The sequence below is a fragment of the Triticum aestivum genome, chromosome 4A, assembly GCF_018294505.1.
Source record: "Triticum aestivum cultivar Chinese Spring chromosome 4A, IWGSC CS RefSeq v2.1, whole genome shotgun sequence".
Classification (NCBI taxonomy): domain Eukaryota; kingdom Viridiplantae; phylum Streptophyta; class Magnoliopsida; order Poales; family Poaceae; genus Triticum; species Triticum aestivum.
The window spans coordinates 178,608,945-178,622,139 of record NC_057803.1 but is presented as its reverse complement, the minus strand read 5'-3'; the positions used below and the strand labels follow the sequence as shown (position 1 = coordinate 178,622,139).

General features: G+C 43.3%; 1 long non-coding RNA gene across 12 annotated transcripts; it reads left to right on the top strand.

Moving 5' to 3' along the window:
* Positions 1-2,468: 2,468 nt before the first annotated feature.
* Positions 2,469-10,092, top strand: LOC123085772 (uncharacterized). 12 transcript variants are annotated; one of them, XR_006439885.1, is made up of 14 exons: positions 2,469-2,758; positions 2,946-3,152; positions 3,229-3,308; positions 3,426-3,509; positions 3,605-3,664; positions 4,609-4,667; positions 5,086-5,148; positions 5,229-5,356; positions 5,444-5,713; positions 7,099-7,157; positions 7,575-7,637; positions 7,719-7,851; positions 8,037-8,210; positions 9,255-10,092. It is a non-coding gene; the product is annotated as an uncharacterized lncRNA (long non-coding RNA). The 12 variants fall into 12 exon arrangements; XR_006439878.1 differs by having other exon boundaries at positions 3,391-3,509; positions 5,540-5,713; XR_006439887.1 differs by having other exon boundaries at positions 3,391-3,509; positions 5,540-5,713; positions 7,506-7,637.
* Positions 10,093-13,195: the final 3,103 nt, after the last annotated feature.

Below are 13,195 nucleotides of genomic sequence, written 5' to 3'. Positions count from 1 at the left end.
CTTCTCTCTATTTGGTTCTCAATACAAAGTTCTCCTTGATGTTCTTGGAGATCTATTCGATGTAATACTTTTTGCGGTGTGTTTGCCGAGATCCGATGAATTGTGGATTCATGATCAAGTTTATCTATGAACAATATTTGGTTCTTCTCTGAATTCTTATATGCATGATTTGATATCTTTCCAAGTCTCTTCAAATTATTGGTTTAGTTTGGCCTACTATATTAATCTTTCTTGCAATCGGAGAAGTGCTTAGCTTTGGGTTCAATCTTGCGGTGTCCTTTCCCAGTGACAGTAAGGGCAGCAAGGCACGTATTGTATTGTTGCCATCGAGGATAAAAGGATGGGGTTTATATCATATTGCTTGAGTTTATCCCTCTACATCATGTCATCTTGCTCAAAGCGTTACTCTGTTCTTACGAACTTAATACTCTAGATGCATGTTGGATAGCGGTTGATGTGTGGAGTAATAGTGATAGCTGCGGAATCATTTCGGTCTACTTAACATGGACGTGATGCCTATATTCATAATCATTGCCTAGATATTCTCATAACTATGCGCTCTTCTATCAATTGCTCGGCAGTAATTTATTCACCCATCGTAATACATGATATCATGAGAGAAGCCACTAGTGAAACTTATGGCCCCCGGGTCTCTTTCTTATCATATTGCATCTCTTTTATTTACATCGCATCTCGTTTACTATTTTGCAATCTTTACTTTCCAATCTATACAACAAAAATACCAAAAATATTTATCTTATTATCTTTATCAGATCTCACTTTCACAAGTGACCGTGAAGGGATTGACAACCCCTTTATCGCGTTTGTTGCAAGGTTCTTGATTGTTTGTGCAGGTACTAGGTGACTTGCGAGTTATCTCCTACTGGATTGATACCTTGGTTCTCAAAAACTGAGGGAAATACTTACGCTACTTTGTTGCATCACCCTTTCCTCTTCAAGGGAAAACCAATGCATGCTCAAGAGGTAGCAAGAAGGATTTCTGGCGCCGTTGCCGGGGAGATCTATGCTCAAGTCAAGACATACCAAGTACCCATCATAAACTCTTCTCCCTCGCATTACATTATTTGCCATTCGCCTCTCGTTTTCCTCTCCCCCACTTCACCTTTGCCATTTTATTCGCCCTTTTCCGCTCGCCTCTTTTCACTTGCCTCTTGTGTGCATGTTTGCCCTTATGGCCTTGCCTAATAGCATTGATCCTCACCTTAGAAGGTTGGAAGAAATTGAAAACAACTTAGAAGCTTTGTGTCTTTGCAATTTGAGCATAATAATTTCTTCAGAAATGAGCTTAAAGAACAGAAAGGCTTTATGGAGTACATGAATAAAGAGCTTGATGATATGTCTAAGGAATTTTATGGTTTGAAATCTCAGTTTGCCCATCTTGAAAATTTAGTAGGACAAATTTCGGATAAGCAAGCCACCTTAGTTAATAAGACGGTCGCTAAATCGAAAGATCCAGAGGATAATAAAGATGAAGATCTAAAAGTGATTGATGTGTCTCCTATTAAATATTTGTTTTCCAATATGAATCTTGATAAAGATGGGACTGGAGATGAGTCAACTATACTTAAGAGGCGTCCCAATGATTCGGAGTTTTTAGATCTTGATGCTAGAATTAATAAAGAGGGATTGAAGAGGTCAAAACTTTACATAGCAATGAACCCACTATTTTGGATTTCAAGGAATTTAATTATGATAATTGCTCTTTGATAGATTGTATTTCCTTGTTACAATCCGTGTTAAATTCCCCTCATGCTTATGATCAAAATAAAGCTTTTACTAAACATATCATTGATGCTTTAATGCAATCCTATGAAGAAAAGCTTGAACTAGAAGTTTCTATTCCTAGAAAAATTTATGATGAGTGGGAACCTACTATTAAAATTAAGATTAAAGATTATGAATGCTATGCTTTGTGTGATTTGGGTGCTAATGTTTTTATGATTCCAAAAACTTTGTGTGATGTGTTATGTTTTCGTGAATTTGATGATTGTTCTTTAAATTTGCACCTTGCGGATTCCACCATTAAGAAACATATGGGAAGGATTAATGATATTCTTGTTGTTGCAAATAGGAATTATGCGCCTGTAGATTTCATCCTTCTTGATATAGATTGCAATCCTACATATCTTATTATTCTTGGTAGACCTTTCCTTAAATGATTGGTGCAATTATTGACATGAAATAAGGAAATATTAGATTTCAATTTCCATTAAGGAAAGGCGTGCAACACTTTCTTAGAAAAAAAATTAAATTGCCTTATGAATCAATTATGAGGGCCACTTATGGATTGCATACCAAAGATGACAATACCTAGATCTATTCTTACTTTATGCCTAGCTAGGGGCGTTAAACGATAGCGCTTGTTGGGAGGCAACCCAATTTCTCTACTTCTAATGTTTCAGTTGGTAGTCTTGCCTCACTCCCACCTCCTCCCACCACTTCTATCTTTCGCCCACCGTTTACATCATCACGTCACAACATTGGGACAGCCCATTAATGTGTACCTGAAGCAATCCTCCCCTTGCATGCCCTCCTCGCAATCCTCCCAACGTCCTCGCGCCACTGTCCTCTTCTCCTCGATCTCCTCTACCAGGGCGCCCTCCTCGTGACCCAGGCGCTGGCCGACGTCGGCGACTCCGCTCTGCTCCTCCGCGGACTCACGCTCTGCCGCCGCCGAGGAGACGGCTTGAGGAAGATCCCTTGGACCGAGTACCTGATCTCGGATCTGGTGCTCGTGGTATGTTTGTCTCCTCGTGCACCTGCTCCCCCGTCAAGTTTGGGTTTATTTTAATTCCTCCTTGATCCCATCCATGACGATCTTTTTTACCTTAGGATGCACCACCTCCTCCTATGTTTCTAGATTCTTTTTGCAGCCTCCGTCATACCCCTCTCTGCATCAACTAACTCGGCGCTGCATGATCCAGGGGTGGCGGGATTGAAAGTATGGATCTTGGGGACGGGCAGATGACGTTCGTCGTGTTAGGAAGATGAGTATGTAACTCGTGGAGTCCGAGCTGTTGCGTGGCGACGCTCGAGTGCAGCGTTCAGATGGAAGGGGCCGCGACCTTGATGGGTTGGGGCTCGCCTCCCGCGCTCCTCTTCGTCATGTACAACAACCATGGCGGCCCTATGTATGCTTGGTCTAGAAATCCCTTGAATTCGTTGCCTAAGGCGAGTCCTGTGATCTGACAGTCTGTCATCGTGCAGGTGTCGAACTGTCCCGACAACGACGCTGCAGCCTGCTGACTCTATGTGTAGGACTGCCTGACTCAACCTCTATCTCAATGGTAAGTTTCTCTCTTTTTCTATCTTTTGGTCTCCTTCATTTTGGCCATTGAGCAAGGATTGAAAGTAGTTTGTGCGATTCAGTTAACTCAATGCCCAACAATGTCGTCAATTGTCAGCAAGCAGTTACTCCAAATTCCATTGCCCAAACGCCATATATATGTACCTTGAGTACAAGAGATAAGAGACCATGGATGCAAAAGGTACATCCACGACAGTAATATTAGATAGTCAAATTTTCTATACAAGCAGCAATGTGCATTGTCATTGCAACTTCTGACATGGGATTTTTGTGTAGTCATAAAATTAGGAACCTGAAGGGAAAATGGAAGGCACCTTTGATCGACATTCAGCCTAGGTAACCTCAGCTTGCCCACTATCGTACATTCATACTTCCATCCATTTAGGGGTAGATATACTTTTGATATGCTAAAGCACATTTGCATTGAGCCAAGGCAGGTTAGTGCTGCACAAATTCTTGTCACATCTATAACTCATTCCCCGTCCCTCTTGCGCGGCGGTGGCAAAGATGTAGGGCTATGGTGGTGGGTTCATATGTAGGGCAGCGGCAGCGGGTACAACCGTCTTAGGGAGATCCTCTTCTCATATCATGCCCCAGTTGTTACTCCTCCATTGGCTCACCTCTCACCATCTATTCTACAATAGCGTGGTGGCTGCGGGAACAGGTGCAACACGACGATCTGTGGGTGCACCGGCTCTATGATGACCATGGGCTTGATAGCTGAGTCCGACATCCCTGTGGCGATTAGAGATGGTGGTGTATGGAAGTGGCCCGTGGTGGGCAGGGAACAATGTGGCCCTGTTGTTATCCTCTTTGTTCAGCTTGACGTGACCGTCGTTCAGCTTAACATGACTGTCGTTCAGCTGAAAACAAGATTACATGAGGACGATTAAACTGGAGCATAAATGCACAATACATCTGCAATGTGATTTTTCTAAATGGAATTAATTTTGTACAGCTTGCATCCCTTCTGTTAGTAGTTTGTAAATAACATGAATCCAGTTTTATACAGAAGCAAGTGATAGGCGAGTGGAGAAAGATAGTTCGCCCACTAATATGGCACTGTTGAACATTAGAATTGCATATGAAGGATATTTCATCGCAAATAGCACAGTATGAAATGGACTTGCTTTAATTAGTCTCAAAAAAGATCTGCACCCAGTGATTAAGGCAGATAGTTCTGATCCAGAATTAGCACAACTGAATATCCAAAGCCACCTACACGTTCTGCACTGAGCGTGTACTGATACTTGGCAGTGATGACGTGTATCCTTTTGCAGAAAACAAAAACAAAACAGTGGAGCTGAAGCAGATGGTTTGTTGATTTATGATGGTGCAGGTATGGTGGATGGTTTTTCCCTTATACTCTCCCATTTTATTAGTAATTTGGAAGCAGAAAGGGTACTCTTTGTCATAGTTATGTCTGTTGCGGTGTTTTATGCCTCTTATTTGAATTATTAGAGAAGGTAGATTTATGGAGGTAAGCATTCAGTGAGCAGTCCACAAGTGGTAAATAACATGGTAGCTAATCATGCAATTTTCAAAGCTCGAATCCTACGGTCTTGGATCTCGAAAAGTAAAAGTGAAATGTATATAACATAGGGTTCTGAGGGTCGAGGCCACATTATTCAAACTATTTGTTTTGTGTTTTCTTGGTTTTCTTCTATGATTCAACCTACTTGTTTCAGTTATGCATATGTCCACAAGACAAGTTTTGCCTGCTTTGCTTCATAGCAGTCTCTTCTCATCGTTGGCAGATCTTGGAAACAATTCAACTGGGCACCACGGCGCTGAATTGAAGTACAACTTCTTGCCGGAAAGTATGTGACTTTGGTTATCGAAAGTAATTTGTCCTATTAATCTGTTGGGCAGTTTATGATTGCTTGCTTATGTGATGTAGGTTCTTATATATGATCTCTAGAATCTCGACAACAAAAATGGACCATCTTGCGTCTTACTCAAGTCAGTTACAACAATCAGAAGTTGTGATGGATATGAGTCTTGTTTACGCTTTAGAGTAAATGCACGGTATGTGATCACAATTCTCCCGTACGAGAAATATTTTAGAGACAGTACAAGCAAAGCTAAGATTGGTCTAGCCGCTTTTTTTTGTAGAAGAACTGATGAATGAGAAGATATTTTCAGAGAACCATCGATGCTACGTGCAATGCTGGTTTGATAATTTTTCGCATGTCTCGTGCATGACAGCAGCGCATTCATTGGCCTCCACTTGTGCGCCAATCTATGATGCCTGCGCCCGCGGTGTCAGGTCACGCTCTGCTGCAATTGTGCATGCCGCCTCTACGCGACCCCATCAAGGAATACAGCCCAACTGAGATTTTTCATATCATCTCTGCCATGTCGTCATCGTTGCAAGAGATTCTGGTAAAGATTATCCCTGTTTTCTATGCTATATTAAGTTACTAAGGTGATGTCCTCCTAGCCTTGAGCATGTTCATCTGACTAATCTTTGCTACTACATTTCTTAGCTAATGTCCTCTGCCTGGATCATGTTCATCTTATTAACAAAGGCTTGGCCATCTTGTAATAGTAGCTAGTGAATTGGATATATATTACTCCAGTTTGCATGGGAACAACCGCTTATACCGTTATATGTATGCCTCGATAGTATAGTGGGATTGCTTGGATTATTTCTGTAGTACTTTGTCAGTTTCTCAACTTTTTAAGAGGCTTTCAATAATCAAATAAATCATGCGCCCTTGGCTTGATCAAATGTATGGTTCGCTAATTTATTTTTGAAGTGCGTTCCTCCTACGATCTTATTATTCCATAGCTAATTACATTTTGGAATCTGATGGGTGCGAAGGACTTTCACAATAAGAAAGTGCTAACCTTTTGGTAGGGAAAATATAAAAACAAAAAAGGAAATTATTTAGGTGCGTGATGTTGGCCAATAAGCCATGGCGACTGCTTCAGGTACGCGTGCATGCGCGCGTCGGGTGCGGTCCCCGTCCCTCTTGCGCGGCGGTGGCACAGATGTAGGGCTACGGTGGCGGGTTCATATGTAGGGCAGCGGCAGCGGGTACAACCGTCTTAGGGAGATCCTCTTCTCATATCATGCCCTAGTTGTTACTCCTCCATTGGCTCGCCTCTCACCATCTATTCTACAATAGCGTGGTGGCTGCGGGAACAGGTGCAACACGACGATCTGTGGGTGCACCGGCTCTAGGATGACCATGGGCTTGATAGCTGGGTCCGACATCCCTGTGGCGATCAGAGGTGGTGGTGTATGGAAGTGGCCCGTGGTGGGCAGGGAACAATGTGGCCCTGTTGTTGTCCTCCTTGTTCAGCTTGACATGACCGTCGTTCGGCTTGACATGACTGTCGTTCAGCTGAAAACAAGATTACATGAGGACGATTAAACTGGAGCATAAATGCACAATACATCTGCAATGTGATTTTTCTAAATGGAATTAATTTTGTGGAGCTTGCATCCCTTCTGTTAGTAGTTTGTAAATAACATGAATCCAGTTTTATACAGAAGCAAGTGATAGGCGAGTGGAGAAAGACAGTTCGCCCACTAATATGGCACTGTCGAACATTAGAATTGCATATGAAGGATATTTCATCGCAAATAGCACAGTATGAAATGGACTTGCTTTAATTAGTCTCGAAAAAGATCTGCACCCAGTGATTAAAGAAGATAGTTCTGATCCAGAATTAGCACAACTGACTATCCAAAGCCACCTACACATTTTGCACTGAGCTTGTACTGATACTTGGCAGTAATGACGTGTATCCTTTTGCAGAAAACAAAAACAAAACAGTGGGGCTGAAACATATGGTTTTTTGATTTATGATGGTGCAGGTATGGTGGATGGTTTTGCCCTTATACTCTCCCATTTTATTAGTAGTTTGGAAGCAGAAAGGGTACTCTTTGTCATAGTTATGTCTGTTGCGGCGTTTCATGCCTCTTATTTGATTTATTAGAGAAGGTAGATTTATGGAAGTAAGCATTCAATGAGCAGTCCACAAGTGGTAAATAACATGGTAGTTAATCATGCAATTTCAAAGCTCGAATCCTACGATCTTGGATCTGGAAAAGTAAAAGTGAAATGTATATAACATAGGGTTCTGAGGGTCGAGGCCACATTATTCAAACTATTTGTTTTGTGTTTTCTTGGTTTTCTTCTATGATTCAACCTACTTGTTTCAGTTATGCATATGTCCACAAGACAAGTTCTGCCTGCTTTGCTTCATAGCAGTCTCTTCTCATCGCTGGCAGATCTTGGAAACAATTCAACTGGGCACCATGGCGCTGAATTCAAGTACAACTTCTTGCCGGAAAGTATGTGACTTTGGTTATTCGAAAGTAATTTGTCCTATTAATCTGTTGGGTAGTTTATGATTGCTTGCTTATGTGATGTAGGCTCTTATATATGATCTCTTGAATCTCGACAACAAAAATGGACCATCTTGCGTCTTACTCCAGTCAGTTACAACCTAACAATCAGAAATTGTGATGGATATGAGTCTTGTTTACGCATTAGAGTAAATGCACGGTATGCGATCACAATTCTCCAGTACGAGAAATATTTTAGAGACTGTACAAGCAATGCTAAGATTGGTCTAGCCGCTTTTTTTTCTGTAGAAGAACTGATGAATGAGAAGATATTTTCAGAGAACCATCGATGCTACGTGCAATGCTGGTTTGATAATTTTTCGCATGTCTCGTGCATGACACCAGGGCATTCATCGGCCTCCACTTGTGCGCCAATCTATGATGCCTGCGCTCGCGGTGTCAGGTCACGCTCTGCTGCAATTGTGCATGCTGCCTCTACGCGGCCCCATCAAGGAATACAGCCCAGCTGAGATTTTTCATATCATCTCTACCATGGCGGCATCGTTGCAAGAGATTCAGGTAAAGATTATCCCTGTTTTCTATGCTATATTAAGTTACTAAGGTGATGTCCTCCTAGCCTTGAGCATGTTCATCTGACTAATCTTTGCTACTACATTTCTTAGCTAATGTCCTCTGCCTGGATCATGTTCATCTTATTAACAAAGGCTTGGCCATCATGTATTTGTAGCTGGTGAATTGGATATATATTACTCCAGTTTGCATGAGAACAACCGCTTATACCGTTATATGTATGCCTCGATAGTATAGTAGGATTGCTTGGATTATTTCTATAGTACTTTGTCCAGTTTCTCAACTTTTTAAGAGGCTTGCACTGATCAAAGAAATCATGCGCCCTTGGCTTGATCAAATGTATGGTTCGCTAATTTATTTTTGAAGTGTGTTCCTCCTACTATCTTATTATTCCATAGCTAATTACATTTTGGAATCTGATGGGTGCGAAGTACTTTCACAACAAGAAAGTGCTAAACTTTTGGCAGGGAAAACATAAAAACAAAAAGGAAATTGTTTAAGTGTGTGATGTTGGCCAATAAGCCACGACGACTGCATCAGGTATGCTTGCATGCACGCGTCGGGTGCGGTCCGGGCCGTGTCGGTTCCGTGTCAGGCATGCCTGTGTGCTTGTGTGAGTGTGTGTTTTGAAGTGCCTTTTGAGGATAACATTTTTATGCTCTTGGAAATCAAGAGCTAAGTTTTGGTGTACTGGAAACTAAGAACCCATTGTCAACTATCTTGCGGTGAAGTGTTGAATACTGTGTGGAGGTTAGTGTTGAAAAAGATGAGTTCATTTGTGAGTGCAGTAATTTTGACCACTCTAGTTTGTTGCGCAGCCACGCGCCAAAAGGTATTACTAATGCTATGTTGTGATTATCTTACTTGTTCAGTTAAGCATGAGACTTTGAAATATTTGTGTGTTTTTTTAGAAAAGGAGGCTTGCCCTCGGCAAAAAGATATCTTTGTGTAGTTATGATTTTTTTCCTTATCCTGCATGCTTCTGCTTTCCTTTAGAAGAAATTCAAACACTGTCGCCGATGTTGCTCTTAGGTAGTGGTGCATCCGGACGTTGTCAAAATCTCTCCCAAACCTGTAATGAAGTGCTCGACAAAGGATGCTAGCGCTATATTGCCTGCTGAATTTTTCTGATACCAAAAGGACCAGAGCCAACCAAAGTCATCAACATATATACACCCAAACCTGCACCTTATGGACATGGGGATTGTCAAACTCGGTGTCACGAATGTTGAAGGTTGTACAATGGCAACGGATAAGCTGAAGGAGCTTAGAGAAGACCTTGGAACATATATATGCTACAGTATAACTGATGGGGTGGGTTATGGAATATAGATTAAAGGGTGTCGATTTTATGATTGTACCGACTGAAGTTTTTTCAGGTGGTGTGATACGTCTTCAACATATCTATAATTTTTTATTGCTTCATGCTACATTATCTACTGTTTTAGACATTATTGGGTTTTATTATCCACTTTTATATTATTTTTGGGACTAACCTATTAACCGGAGGCCCAGCCCACAATTGCTGTTTTTTTTGTTTATTTTAGGGTTTCGAAGAAAAGGAATATCAATCAGAGTTCAAATGAAATGAAACCTTCGGAAACGAGATTTTCTCACCGAACATGATCTAGGAGACTTACGCCAAGAAACAAAGGAAGTGGGGCGTAGGCGCGCCCACCACCCTCGTGGGCCCCTTGTTGCTCCATCGACGTACTCCTTCCTCCTATACGCCCTCGATGCGGCTATATCTTCTACGTGTCGAAGCATGACTTAGAGGCATAACCGCATTGAAAGCAATGTTGCAAGTAAGGTAATCTTCACAACAACACATGTAAATAGATAATAAGGGGAAACATACATAATTGACTTACACTTGCCACGTCAAACAAAATACATAAATAGCATTACATCAACCAATACAATCATGCTCTGACTACGGTACCAAAATAAAAGATCAACCCCAACAAGCGACATGGTCCCGATCACCCCAACTGGGCACCACTACTGATCATCAGGGAAAGACACATAGTAACGGCGTGAGTCTTCGTCGAACTCCCACTTGAGCTCAAGCGCATCATCTGGAACGGAATCATCGGACCCTGCATCTGGTTTGGAAGTAATCTGTGAGCCACGGGGACTCGGCAATCTCGCACCCTCGCGATCAAAGACTATTTAAGCTTATAGGAAAGGCAAGGTAATATGTGGAGCTACAGCAAGCGACTAGCATATATGGTGGCTAACCCGTTCGCAAAAGAGAGCGAGAAGAGAAGGCAAAGCATGAACGAAGAACTAGAGAACAACCTGCGGCAAATATTACTCCAACACCGTGTTCACTTTCGGGACTCCGTCGAGAAGAGACCATCACGGTTACACACGTAGTTGATTCATTTTAATTAAGTTAAGGTTCAAGTTATCTACAACTGGACATTAACAAATTCCCATCTGTCCATAACCGCGGGCACGGCTTTCAAAAGTTCAAATCCCTGCAAGGGAGTCCCAACTTAGCCCATCACAAGCTCTCATGGTCAACGAAGGATAAACCTTCTCCCGAGACATTCCGATCAGACTCGGCATCCCGGTTCTACAAGACAAATTTGACAAGTTAAAACAAATCCAGCAACACCGCCCGAATGTGCCGACAAATCCCGATAGGAGCTGCACATATCTCGTTCTCAGGGCACACTCAGATAAGCGCTCCATACAACTAAAACCAAACCTCGAGTTTCCTCGAGGGGGCGCTGCACAGGACTCTAGTTTGTACCAACACTCAGAGGAGCACTGGCCCGGGGGGGTTTAAATAAGATGACCCTTGGGCTCCGTAAACCCAAGGGAAAAAGAGGCTAGGTGGCAAATGGTAAAACCAAGGTTGGGCATTGCTGGAGGAGTTTTATTCAAGGCGAACTGTCAAGGGGTTCCCATTATGACCCAACCGCGTAAGGAACGCAAAATCTGGGAACATAACACCGATATGACGGAAACTAGGGCGGCATGAGTGGAACAAAACACTAGGCAAAAGGCCGAGCCCTCCACCCTTTACCAAGTATATAGATGCATTGTTGAGGGGGCGCTGTACAGGGCTCTAATTTGGACCAACACTCAGAGGGGGCGCTGCATTCAAGCTACCTGTGGAACCAGATACCTTTTTGCTTCGGCTAACTCAACCATCCCTCGAACCATCAATGGAGCGGAACAAGCGGAGGAAATCAGGCCCCGGCAAGTACTTTCCTACCGAGCCCCCACGGGCCGGCGGCAAGAGTGTTGCCGCGGATTCCGAGCCTGCCAAGGGGCAGCTGGCTCCGGCAGGGCGCCAAGCCCTGGCTGTAGAGACGTCCGCCCCCATGGCGGAAGAAATGCCTTTGGTCCTTGCCGTCGAGCCCCAGGCTCCGGCATGGGCACAACATACCGTCCGTTTCCTCCAGACAAGGGAATGTAACGCCCTCGATGCGGCTATATCTCCTACGTGTCAAAGCACGACTTAGAGGCATAACTGCATTGAAAGCAATGTCGCAAGTAAGGTAATCTTCACAACAACCCATGTAATATATAAAAGGGGAAAGGATACATAGTTGGCTTACACTCACCACGTCACACAAATACATGAATAACATTACAATCATCCAATACACTCAGGGTCTGACTACGGTACCAAAATATAAGATCAACCCCAACATGCGACACGGTCCCCGATCGCCCCAACTGGGCACCACTACTGATCATCTAGGAAAGACACATAGTAACGACGAGAGTCTTCGTCGAACTCCCACTTGAGCTCAAACGCATCGCCTGGAGCGGTATCATTGGTCCCTGCATCTGGTTTGGAAGTAATCTGTGAGTCACGGGGACTCAGCAATCTCGCACCCTCGCGATCAAGACTATTTAAGCTTATAGGTAAGGCAAGGTAATATGTGGAGCTGCAGCAAGCGACTAGCATATATGGTGGCTAACCTGTTCACAAAAGAGAGCGAGAAGAGAAGGCAAAAGCATGGTCGAACAACTATGATCAAGAAGTGATCCTAGAACAACCTATGTCAAGCATTACTCCAACACCGTGTTCACTTCCCGGACTCCGCCGAGAAGAGACCATCACGGTAACACACGTGGTTGATTCATTTTAATTAAGTTAAGTTTCATGTTATCTACAACCGGACATTAACAAATTTTCATCTGCCCATAACCACGGGCACGGCTTTCAAAAGTTCAAATCCCTGCAGGGGTGTCCCAACTTAGCCCATCACAAGCTCTCACGGTCAATGAAGGATATTCCTTCTCCCGAGACATTCCGATCAGACTCAGCATCCTGGTTTACAAGACATCCTCGACAATGGTAAAACAAGTCCAGCAACACCGCCCGAATGTGCCGACAAATCCCAATAGGAGCTGCACATATCTCGTTCTCAGGGCACACTCAGATGAGCGCTCCATACAACTAAAACCAAACCTCGAGTTTCCCCGAGGGGGCGCTGTACAAGGCTCTAGTTTGGACCAACACTCAGAGGAGCACTGGCCCGGGGGGGTTTAAATAAGATGACCCTTGGACTCCAGAAACCCAAGGGGAAAAGAGGCTAGGTGGCAAATGGTAAAACCAAGGTTGGGCATTGCTGGAGGAGTTTTATTCAAAGTGAACTATCAAGGGGTTCCCATTATAACCCAACCGCGTAAGGAACGCAAAATTCGGGAACATAACACCGATATGACGGAAACTAGGGCGGCAAGAGTGGAACAAAACACTAGGCAAAAGGCCGAGCCTTCCACCCTTTACCAAGTATATAGGTGCATTAAGATAACAAGATAATATAGTGATATCCCAACAATAAACAATGTTCCAACAAGGAACGATCTCCAATCTTCACCTGCAACTAGCAACGCTATAAGAGGGGCTAAGCAAAGCGGTAACATAGCCAATCAACGGTTTGCTAGGACATAGTGGGTTAGAGGTTTGACATGGCAATTTGGGAGGCATGATAAGCAAGTGG